This window comes from Octopus sinensis, linkage group LG22, assembly GCF_006345805.1.
Source record: "Octopus sinensis linkage group LG22, ASM634580v1, whole genome shotgun sequence".
NCBI lineage: Eukaryota > Metazoa > Mollusca > Cephalopoda > Octopoda > Octopodidae > Octopus > Octopus sinensis.
This window is the reverse complement of record NC_043018.1, coordinates 22,733,778-22,743,777: the sequence shown is the minus strand read 5'-3', so window position 1 is coordinate 22,743,777 and position 10,000 is coordinate 22,733,778. Positions and strand designations below refer to the sequence as shown.

Sequence of the window (10,000 nt, the reverse complement as noted above, 5' to 3'; positions counted from 1 at the left end):
GCAGGAAGTTCTTAATGACAGCAACTACGCGAGAGGAGGACTATTAAAGTAACATTATAAGGTTGTAATTGGCAACCAAACACCACCACCGCCGCCGCTATCACAACAAGTGGAAAGTAAATATACGAATAAGTTGATAAGGAAGCTTTTAGGTAGTCGCTTGAAATGCTAGAAATAACAACGAAATCTTACACGAATTCACAGCCGCTAGCGTAGCTGATGGGGGTAGTAGGGGCGACCCGGCCCGTGCGGCACTTTTCATCCTGTTGTAGGCTATTGCTGTAGATAGACAACTTGTGTTTTTTGTGGGGTCTGGGGGCGGCACACACTCTAGCTACGCTAGTGTTCACAGCCTGCAATCTTAGGAAAATAGGCGAGCACATTGGTTAATGTTTGATTTTTTATTAACTAAATACCTATTTCTTTACTACCCACAAGGGGCTAAACATAGAGGGGACAAACAAGGACAGACAAACGGATGAAGTCGATTATATCGACACCAGTGTGTAACTGGTACTTATTTAATCGACCCCGAAAGGATGAAAGGCAAAGTCGACCTTGGCGAATTTGAACTCAGACGTAATGGCAGACGAAATAACATATTTCTTTATTACCACAAGGGGCTAAACATAGAGGGGAAGAAAAAGACAAGGACAGACATAGGTATTAAGTCGATTACATCGACCCCAGTGTGTAACTGGTACTTAATTTATCAACCTCGAAAGGATGAAAGGCAAAGTCGACCTTGGCGGAATTTGAACTCAGAACGTAATGGCAGACGAAATACATATTTCTTTATTACCCACAAGGGGCTAAACATAGAGGGGACAAACAAGGACAGACAAACGGATGAAGTCGATTATATCGACACCAGTGTGTAACTGGTACTTATTTAATCGACCCCGAAAGGATGAAAGGCAAAGTCGACCTTGGCGGAATTTGAACTCAGAACGTAATGGCAGACGAAATACATATTTCTTTATTACCCACAAGGGGCTAAACATAGAGGGGACAAACAAGGACAGACATAGGTATTAAGTCGATTACATCGACCCCAGTTCGTAACTGGTACTTAATTTATCGACCTCAAAAGGATGAAAGGCAAAGTCGACCTTGGTGGAATTTGAACTCAGAACGTAACGGCAGCCGAAATACCTATTTCTTTATTACCCACTAGGGGCTAAACACAGAGGGAACAAACAAGGACAGACATAGGTATTAAATCGATTACATCGACCCCAGTGCGTAACTGGTACTTAATTTATCGACCTCGAAAGGATGAAAGGCAAAGTCGACCTTGGCGGAATTTGAACTCAGAACGTAACGGCAGCCGAAATACCGCTAAGCATTTCGCCCGGCGTGCTAACGATTCTGCCAGCTCGCCGCCTCACATTGTTTAACGTTGTCTTAGACGTTCTTTGCCTGTAGAATTGGTGACTGAAGACCAAAGACCACTGCCTTTCTCCACCACAATTAGTAAGTAAATATTTATTAGAACACAAGTCGACAAGGAAAAAGCTTGTACGTAGTCGCTCGAACTGTTAGAAATAGCAACAAAATCACACACAAATTCACGACCTGCCATCTTAGGAAAATGGGCGAGCAGATTGGTTAATGCTGTCTTATATGGATGGAAGCACTCCGTCGGTTACGACGACGAGGGTTCCGGTTGAACCGAATCAACGGAACAGCCTGCTCGTGAAATTAACGTGTAAGTGGCTGAGCACTCCACAGACACGTGTACCCTTAACGTAGTTCTCGGGGATATTCAGCGTGACACAGAAAGTGACAAGGCCGGCCCTTTGAATAACAGGTACAACAGAAAGAGGAAGTAAGAGTGAGAGAAGTTGTGGTGAAAGAGTACAGCAGGGATCACCACCATCCCCTGCCGGAGCCTCGTGGAGCTTTAGGTGTTTTCGCTCAATAAACACTCACAACGCCCGGTCTGGGAATCGAAACCGCGATCCTATGACCGCGAGTTCGCTGCCCTAACCACTGGGCCATTGTGCCTCCACGCTGTCTTATATATTTACTTACTAATTGTGGTGGCGGCGGCGGTGATCTTTAGTCACCAATTCCTACAGGCAAAGAACATCTAAGACAACATTAACCAATGTGCTCGCCTATTTTCTTAAGATTTCAGGCTGTGAACACTGGCGTAGCTAGAGTGTGTGCCGCCCGGGCCGGGCCCTTCCGTGTGCCGTCCCCGGACCCCACATGGTTAATGCTGTCTTAGACGTTCTTTGCCTGTAGGAATTGGCGAGTAAAAACCACCAGCACCACCTCCATCACAAGTGGAAAGTAGGTTAACATTTGAATAAAATAGATGTAGCTTTTATGTAGTCGTTTGAACTGCTAGAAATAGCAACCAAATCTACTACAAATTCAGATCTTACAACCTTAAGAAGAATGATGAACACATTGGTTAATGTAACCTTAGATAGTCTCGGCGTGTAAAAACTGTTGATTTAACTCCATCATGAACACCACGAGTGGGAAGTATATGTATTTCTGTATTTATTTGAACACAAATTGAAAAGAAAATAGCCTTTATGTGGTCATTTGGCCTAGAAAGAGCATCAAAATCACTTAGGAGTTCTTAGAAAAATGATGAGGACATTGTTTAGTGTAGTTTTAGATGACGTTAGTTTTTGCTTAAATAAACATGGAATTATCAGGATTGGAAGGCCTCTGCTGGTTCGGAGCTGACCTGGGGTTAAACGACTTGGTTAAAGTATTTTTTTGCTTATTCTCTTTCTGTCTCTGTCTCTCTCTCTCTCTTAGTATGTGTGTGTGGTGTGTGTGTGTGTATAAATGTGTGTATGTATGTATGTATGTGTGTGTGTGTATATGTATGTATACATTATGTATGTGTATGTATATATGTATGCATGTGTATGCATGTATGTATGTATATATATATGTATGCATGTGTGTATGTGTATGAATGTATGTATGTATTTGTGTATGTATGTATACATGTGTGTGTATGGATATATATATGTGTGTGTATATGTATGTATGCATGTTTATATGTGTATATATGTATGTGTGTATGTATATATGTATGCATGTGTGTATGTGTGTGTATGTATATATGCATGTATGTATGTGTGCATGTATGTGTATGTATGTATGTATATATGTGTGTGTATATGCATGTATGCATGTTTATATGTGTATATATGTGTGTATGTATATATGTATGCATGTGTGTATTTGTGTGTATGTATGTATGTGTGCATGTATATATGTATGCATATATGCATGTATGAAATTTAGGTGAGCTATAGGTGCAGGTATGACTGAGTTGGAAGAAGTTTGCCTCTCAACCACAAGGTCCTGGGTTCAGTCCCACTGTGTTGCATCAAGCACAGATGTCTTCTGGTATAGCCCCAGGCTGACCAAAGCCTTGTGAATGGATCTGGTAAATAGAAACTGAATGAAGCCCTTTGCGTATATATATATATATAGTTAATCCAAACAAGAAAACACAGAAAAAAACAACAACGCGAGGACATGGAACAATTAAAGTATTATTTGACGCTCAGGAAAGAAGGGAAGGAGGGTTTAACGTTTCGAGCGGAGCTCTTCGTCGGAAACAAGGAGAAGGAAAGATCCCAAGAAGGGAAGACAAAGGAAAAAATATTTTTGCTGGTGGTGCGTGTGTGTGCATGTGCATGTATGTGTGTGTGTGCATATGATTGTGTCTGTGTTTATCCCCTGCTCCCACCGCTTGATAACCGGTGTTGGTTTGTTTATTTCCCAGTAACAAAATAAATATCAGGCTTAAAACAAACAAACGGGAAAAAAAATATACAATGAAATACTGGGTTTGATTTGTTGGAGTAAAAATTCTTCGAGGCACTGCCCCAGCATGGTCATTGTCTAATGTCTGAAACTGAAGGAAGAAAGGTAAAAAAAAAAAAAAAAACACACATGGAGACACAGACTGGGCAAAGTTGGTCATTATCTGTGGGGTGGTGAACTGGCAGAGTCGTTAGCACGCTGGGTGAAATACTTAGCGGTATTTCATCTGCCGTTACATTCTGAGTTCAAATTCCACCGAGGTCGACTTTGCCTTTCATCCTCTTGGAGGTCGATAAAATAAGTACCAGTTACACACTGGGGTCGATATAATTGACTTCATCTGTTTGTCTGTCCTTGTTTGTCCTCTTTGTGTTTAGCCCTTTGTGGGTAGTAAAGAAATAGGTATTTTGCGTTGCTGTTATGTTCTGAGTTCAAATTCCGCCAAGGTCGACCTTGCCTTTCATCCTCTCGGGGGTCGATAAAATAAGTACCAGTTACACACTGGGGTCGGTGTAATCGACTGCATCTGTTTGTCTGTCTTGGTTTGTCCTCTTTGTGTTTAGCCCCTTGTGGGTAGTAAAGAAATAGGTATTTTGCATTGCTGTTATGTTCTGAGTTCAAATTCCGCCAAGGTCGACCTTGCCTTTCATCCTCTCGGGGGTCGATTAAATAAGTACCAGTTACACACTGGGGTCGATATAATTGACTTCATCTGTTTATCCTCTTTGTGTTTAGCCCCTTGTGGCTAGTAAAGAAATAGGTATTTTGCATTGCTGTTATGTTCTGAGTTCAAATTCCGCCAAGGTCGACCTTGCCTTTCATCCTTTCGGGGTCGAATAAATAAGTACCAGTTACACACTGGGGTCGATATAATTGACTTCATCTGTTTGTCCTCTTTGTGTTTAGCCCCTTGTGAGTAGTAAAGAAATAGATATTTTGCGTTGCTGTTATGTTCTGAGTTCAAATTCCGCCAAGGTCGACCTTGCCTTTCATCCTCTCGGGGGTCAATTAAATAAGTACCAGTTACACACTGGGGTCGATATAATTGACTTCATCTGTTTGTCTGTCCTTGTTTGTCCTCTTTGTGTTTAGCCCCTTGTGGGTAGTAAAGAATAGATATTTTGGCGTTGCTGTTATGTTCTGATTCAAATTCCGCCAAGGTCGACCTTGCCTTTCATCATCTCGGGGAAAATAAGTACCAGTTACACACTTGGGTCGGTGTAATCGACTGCATCTTTTGTCTGTCTTGGTTGTCCTCGTTGTGTTTTAGCCCCGTGTGGTAGTAAGAAATAGGTATTTTGCATTGCTGTTATGTTCTGAGTTCCAATTCAGCCAAGGTTGACCTTGCCTTTCATCCTTTCGGGGTCGATTAAATAAGTACCAGTTACACCTGGGGTCGTATAATTTGACTTCATCTGTTTTTCCTCTTTGTGTTTAGCCCCTTGTGGCTATAAGAAATAGATATTTTGCGTTGCTGTTATGTTCTGAGTTCAATTCCGCCAAGGTCGACCTTGTCTTTCATCCTCTCGGGGGTCAATTAAATAAGTACCAGTTACACACTGGGGTCGATATAATTGACTTCATCTGTTTGTCTGTCCTTGTTTGTCCTCTTTGTGTTTAGCCCCTTGTGGGTAGTAAAGAAATAGATATTTTGCGTTGCTGTTATGTTCTGAGTTCAAACTCTGCCAAGGTCGACCTTGCCTTTCATCCTCTCGGGAGTCGATTAAATAAGTACCAGTTACACACTGGGGTCGGTGTAATCAACTTAATCCCTTTGTCTGTCCTTGTTTGTCCCCTCTATGTTTAGCCTCCTCCCCTCCTGTGGGCAATAGGGTAATAAAGAAATAAATATCTGTAGTGTAATATATGACTTTCTAATTAAGGACAAATTAGTCACCGACTGAGTTATTAATTAGCTTAGATAAAATACTGACAAATGAGCAGAAAGATAATTTATTTTACTCTGCTTAAATAATGTAAATAAGAACCAAAAAATTTTCATTATCCTATTCTTTTTTTTCTTTTATTTGTTTCAGTCATTCGACTGCAGCCATGCTGGAGCACTACCCTGAAGGGTTTTAGTTGAAGGAATCGACCCCAGGACTTATTCTTTGTAAGCCTAATACTTATTCTATTGGTCGGCGGTGGGTGGGGAGAACAAACACAGACACAAAGACACACATAAATAGGCATGGCTTTGTGAACAAACACAGACACAAAGACACACATAAATAGGCATGGCTTTGTGAACAAACACAGACACAAAGACACACATAAATAGGCATGGCTTTGTGAACAAACACAGACACAAAGACACACATAAATAGGCATGGCTTTGTGAACAAACACAGACACAAAGACACACATAAATAGGCATGGCTTTGTGAACAAACACAGACACAAAGACACACATAAATAGGCATGGCTTTGTGAACAAACACAGACACAAAGACACACATAAATAGGCATGGCTTTGTGAACAACACAGACACAAAGACACACATAAATAGGCATGGCTTTGTGAACAAACACAGACACAAAGACACACATAATAGGCATGGCTTTGTGAACAAACACAGACACAAAGACACACATAAATAGGCATGGCTTTTTTGGTAAGAAGCTTACTTCCCAACCGCATTGTTCTGGGTTCAGTCCCACTGTGTGGTACCTTGGGACAAGTGTCTTCTACTATAGCCTTGGGCTGACCAAAGCCTTTTGAGTGGATTTGGTAGACAGGAATTGAAAGAAGCCCATCGTATATATATATATATATATAGAGAGAGAGAGAGAGAGAGATCTGTGTATACATGAATGTATGTAGGTGTGTATGTAAATGTCCATGTCTGTGGGAATGTATATATATATATATATATATATATATAATATATATATATATATATATACCGGAGTAAACACATAAATGTGAAACAAGGTGGAAAAAAGAGTACTCAAATACCAGTGGTAGAGTAATACGTGGTAGAGTAATTGACGTATCAGTTCTATTCTAGCAAAAACTGTCCGGCGAACGGCAACGTGAAAGTCAGAGTAACAGGTTTTGTTGAATTTTCTGCTGCTTTAAATAAAGTATATATATATATATATATATATATATATATATATATATATCTGCATATCTGTGTTTGTCCCCCACCATCACTTGACAACCGATGTTGGTGTGTTTACATCTCTGTAACTTAGCGGTTCGATAGAATAAATACTAGGCTTACAAAGAATAAGTCCTGATGTTGATTTGTTCAACTAAAGACGATGCTCCTGCATGGCCGCAGTCAAATGATGGAAACAAGTAGAAGAATAGAACATATATACAACGGGCTTCTTTCAGTTTCCATCCACTAAATCCACTTACAAGGCTTTGATCAGAAAAGAGCTATAGCAGAAGATAGTTGCCCAAAGTGCCATGCAGCAGAACTGAACCCTGATACATGCAGATAGAAAGCAAGCTTCTTACCCACACAGCCTGATATGGACATTTATCTAAAACACACTTATAGCAAAGAGGATCTGGCTCCATGGTGGTACCTACTTACAGCTAGATGGAATTATACTCCGGTACTTGCGTACAACTAGATGGAATGTACTTCACTGTGGTACCTACCTATACTTATCTTTCTGCTCATTTGTCAGTATTTTATCTAAGCTAATTAATTACTCAATTGGTGACTAATTTGTCCTTAATTAGAAAGTCATATATTACGCTACAGATATTTATTTCTTTATTACCCTATTGCCCACAGGTAGGGAGGAGGCTAAACATAGAGGGGACAAACAAGGACAGACAAAGGGATTAAGTTGATTACATGGACCCCAGTGTGTAACTGGTACTTATTTAATTGACCCCAATAGGATGAAAGGCAACGTCGACCTTGGCGGAGTTTGAACTCAGAACATAACAGCAACGCAAAATATCTATTTCTTTACTACCCACAAGGGGCTAAACACAGAGAGGACAAACAAAGACAAACAGGTGCAGTCGATTACACCGACCCCAGTGTGTAACTGGTACTTATTTAATTGACCCTGAGAGGATGAAAGGCAAGGTTGACCTTGGTGGAATTTGAACTCAGAACATAACAGCAACGCAAAATCATGAGGTAGTAAGTTCGATTCCTGGGCTGGGCTGTGTGTTATGTTCTTGAGCAAGACACTTTATTTCGCGTTGCTCCAGTTCACTCATCTGTGGAAATGAGTTGCTGTATCAGTTCCTTTGCCTTTCCGTTGGATAACATGAGTGGCATGGACAGGAGAGGCTGGCATGCATGGGCGACTGCTGATCTTTCATAAACAACCTTGCTTGGACTTGTGCCTTGGAGGGGGACTTTCTAGGTGCAATCCCATGGTCATTGATGACCGAAGGGGGTCTTTATCCTTTTACCTATATAAAACTTGGTGGGTCATTCCTCTCTCTGATATAATCTTGTTGCAGTCTCTAGGGGCTGGTCAGTGGTGGTGACTGTAAATGTTTCTTGGGCTGCATAGAGAATTAACCAAACAACACCCATGAACATGTAACACGAGGTTTTATTATTGCACATAAAGACAAAGTAAGTTGGCCTTTTACTAATAACAACAGCAATGATTACATACTTGGAGAGAAATACTGCTTAAAGTCTATGGCAAGCTACTGATATGACAACATGCGGCTTGCCTAACATAACTGGGAACTAATGGTAAGGCGGCAAGCTGGTAGAATCGTTAGCACGCCGGGTGAAATGCTATGCGGTATTTCGTCTGCTGCTACGTTCTGTGTTCAAATTCCGCCGAGGTCGACTTTGCCTCTCATCCTTTCGGGGTCGATAAATTAAGCACCAGTCATGCACTGGGGTCGATGTAATCGAATTAATCCATTTGTCTGTCCTTGTTTGTCCCCTCTGTGTTTAGCCCCTTGTGGATAGTAAAGAAATAGGTATTTCGTCTGCTGCTACGTTCTGAGTTCAAATTCCGCCGAGGTCGACTTTGCCTTTCATCCTTTCGGGGTCGATAAATTAAGCACCAGTCATGCACTGGGGTCGATGTAATCGACTTAATCCATTTGTCTGTCCTTGTTTGTCCCCTCTGTGTTTAGCCCCTTGTGGGTAGTAAAGAAATAGGTATATATCTGTGGTGATGGAAGTTCCTGTTATCCATCTGCATCATTTATCATAGCTGTTTTGCTGGGTCATCTGGCTAGTAGGTGTGGAGGCACATGGTCTACTGGTTAGAGCAGCGGACTCGTGGTCGAGGGATCGCGGGTTCGAATCTCAGACCGGGCGATGTGTGTGTTTATGAGCGAAACACCTAAGCTCCACGCGGCTCCGGCAGAAGGTAGTGGTGGACTTCTGCTGACTCTTTCGCCACAACTTTCTCTCACTCTTTCCTCCTGCACCTTGCAGCTGATCTGCGACGGACCGGCGTCCCGTCAAGGTGGGGGAATGCATATGCCAAGAAACCAGGAAACCGGCCCCTATGAGCCAGGCATGGCTCGAGAAGGAACAAACAACAACAACAATCTGGCTTGTAAAATGCATGCCAAACGATTTTTAGAGGGGACTGGAATTCAAATTCTAAATTGATCGAGAAAATCTGTCCATGCCATCACTTCTCACTGATTAGTTGGTTAATGGAGCAATCGTATGAAACTATGGTGTTACTCATGATGTCTGACTACCTATCCAGGGATTCAGTTTCGAATTACTGCTACAATCTACTTCAGTCTGGTACTCAAATACTGCCAGTTGAACAGTACTTCACTGTGGTACCTACATACAGCCAGGTGGACTGTGTCTCACTCTGATAACCTATATACTTATTTCTTTATTACCCACAAGGGGCTAAACATAGAGGGGTCAAACAAGGACAGACATAGGTATTAAGTCGATTACATCGACCCCAGTGCGTAACTGGTACTTAATTTATCGACCCCGAAAGGATGAAAGGTAAAGTCGACCTCGGCGGAATTTGAACTCACAACGTAACGGCAGACGAAATACCTATTTCTTTATTACCACCAGGGCTAAACACAGAGGGAACAAACAAGGACAGACATAGGTATTAAGTCGATTACATCGACCCCAGTGCGTAACTGGTACTTAATTTATCGACCCCGAAAGGATGAAAGGTAAAGTCGACCTCGTGGAATTTGAACTCACACGTAACGGCAGACGAAATACCTATTTCTTTATTACCCACA

At 41.6% G+C, this 10,000-nt stretch overlaps 1 protein-coding gene across 2 annotated transcripts in view; it reads right to left on the bottom strand.

Annotated features, from left to right (window-relative positions):
* LOC118767567 overlaps positions 1 to 59 on the bottom strand; it is a 3,125-nt gene extending 3,066 nt beyond the window's left edge. For both annotated transcript variants that reach the window (XM_036512335.1, XM_036512336.1), the window contains exon 1: positions 1 to 59. This exon is cut by the window's left edge. The gene's annotated coding sequence lies outside the window, so the exon portion shown is untranslated.
* Between the last annotated feature and the right edge of the window lie 9,941 nt (positions 60 to 10,000).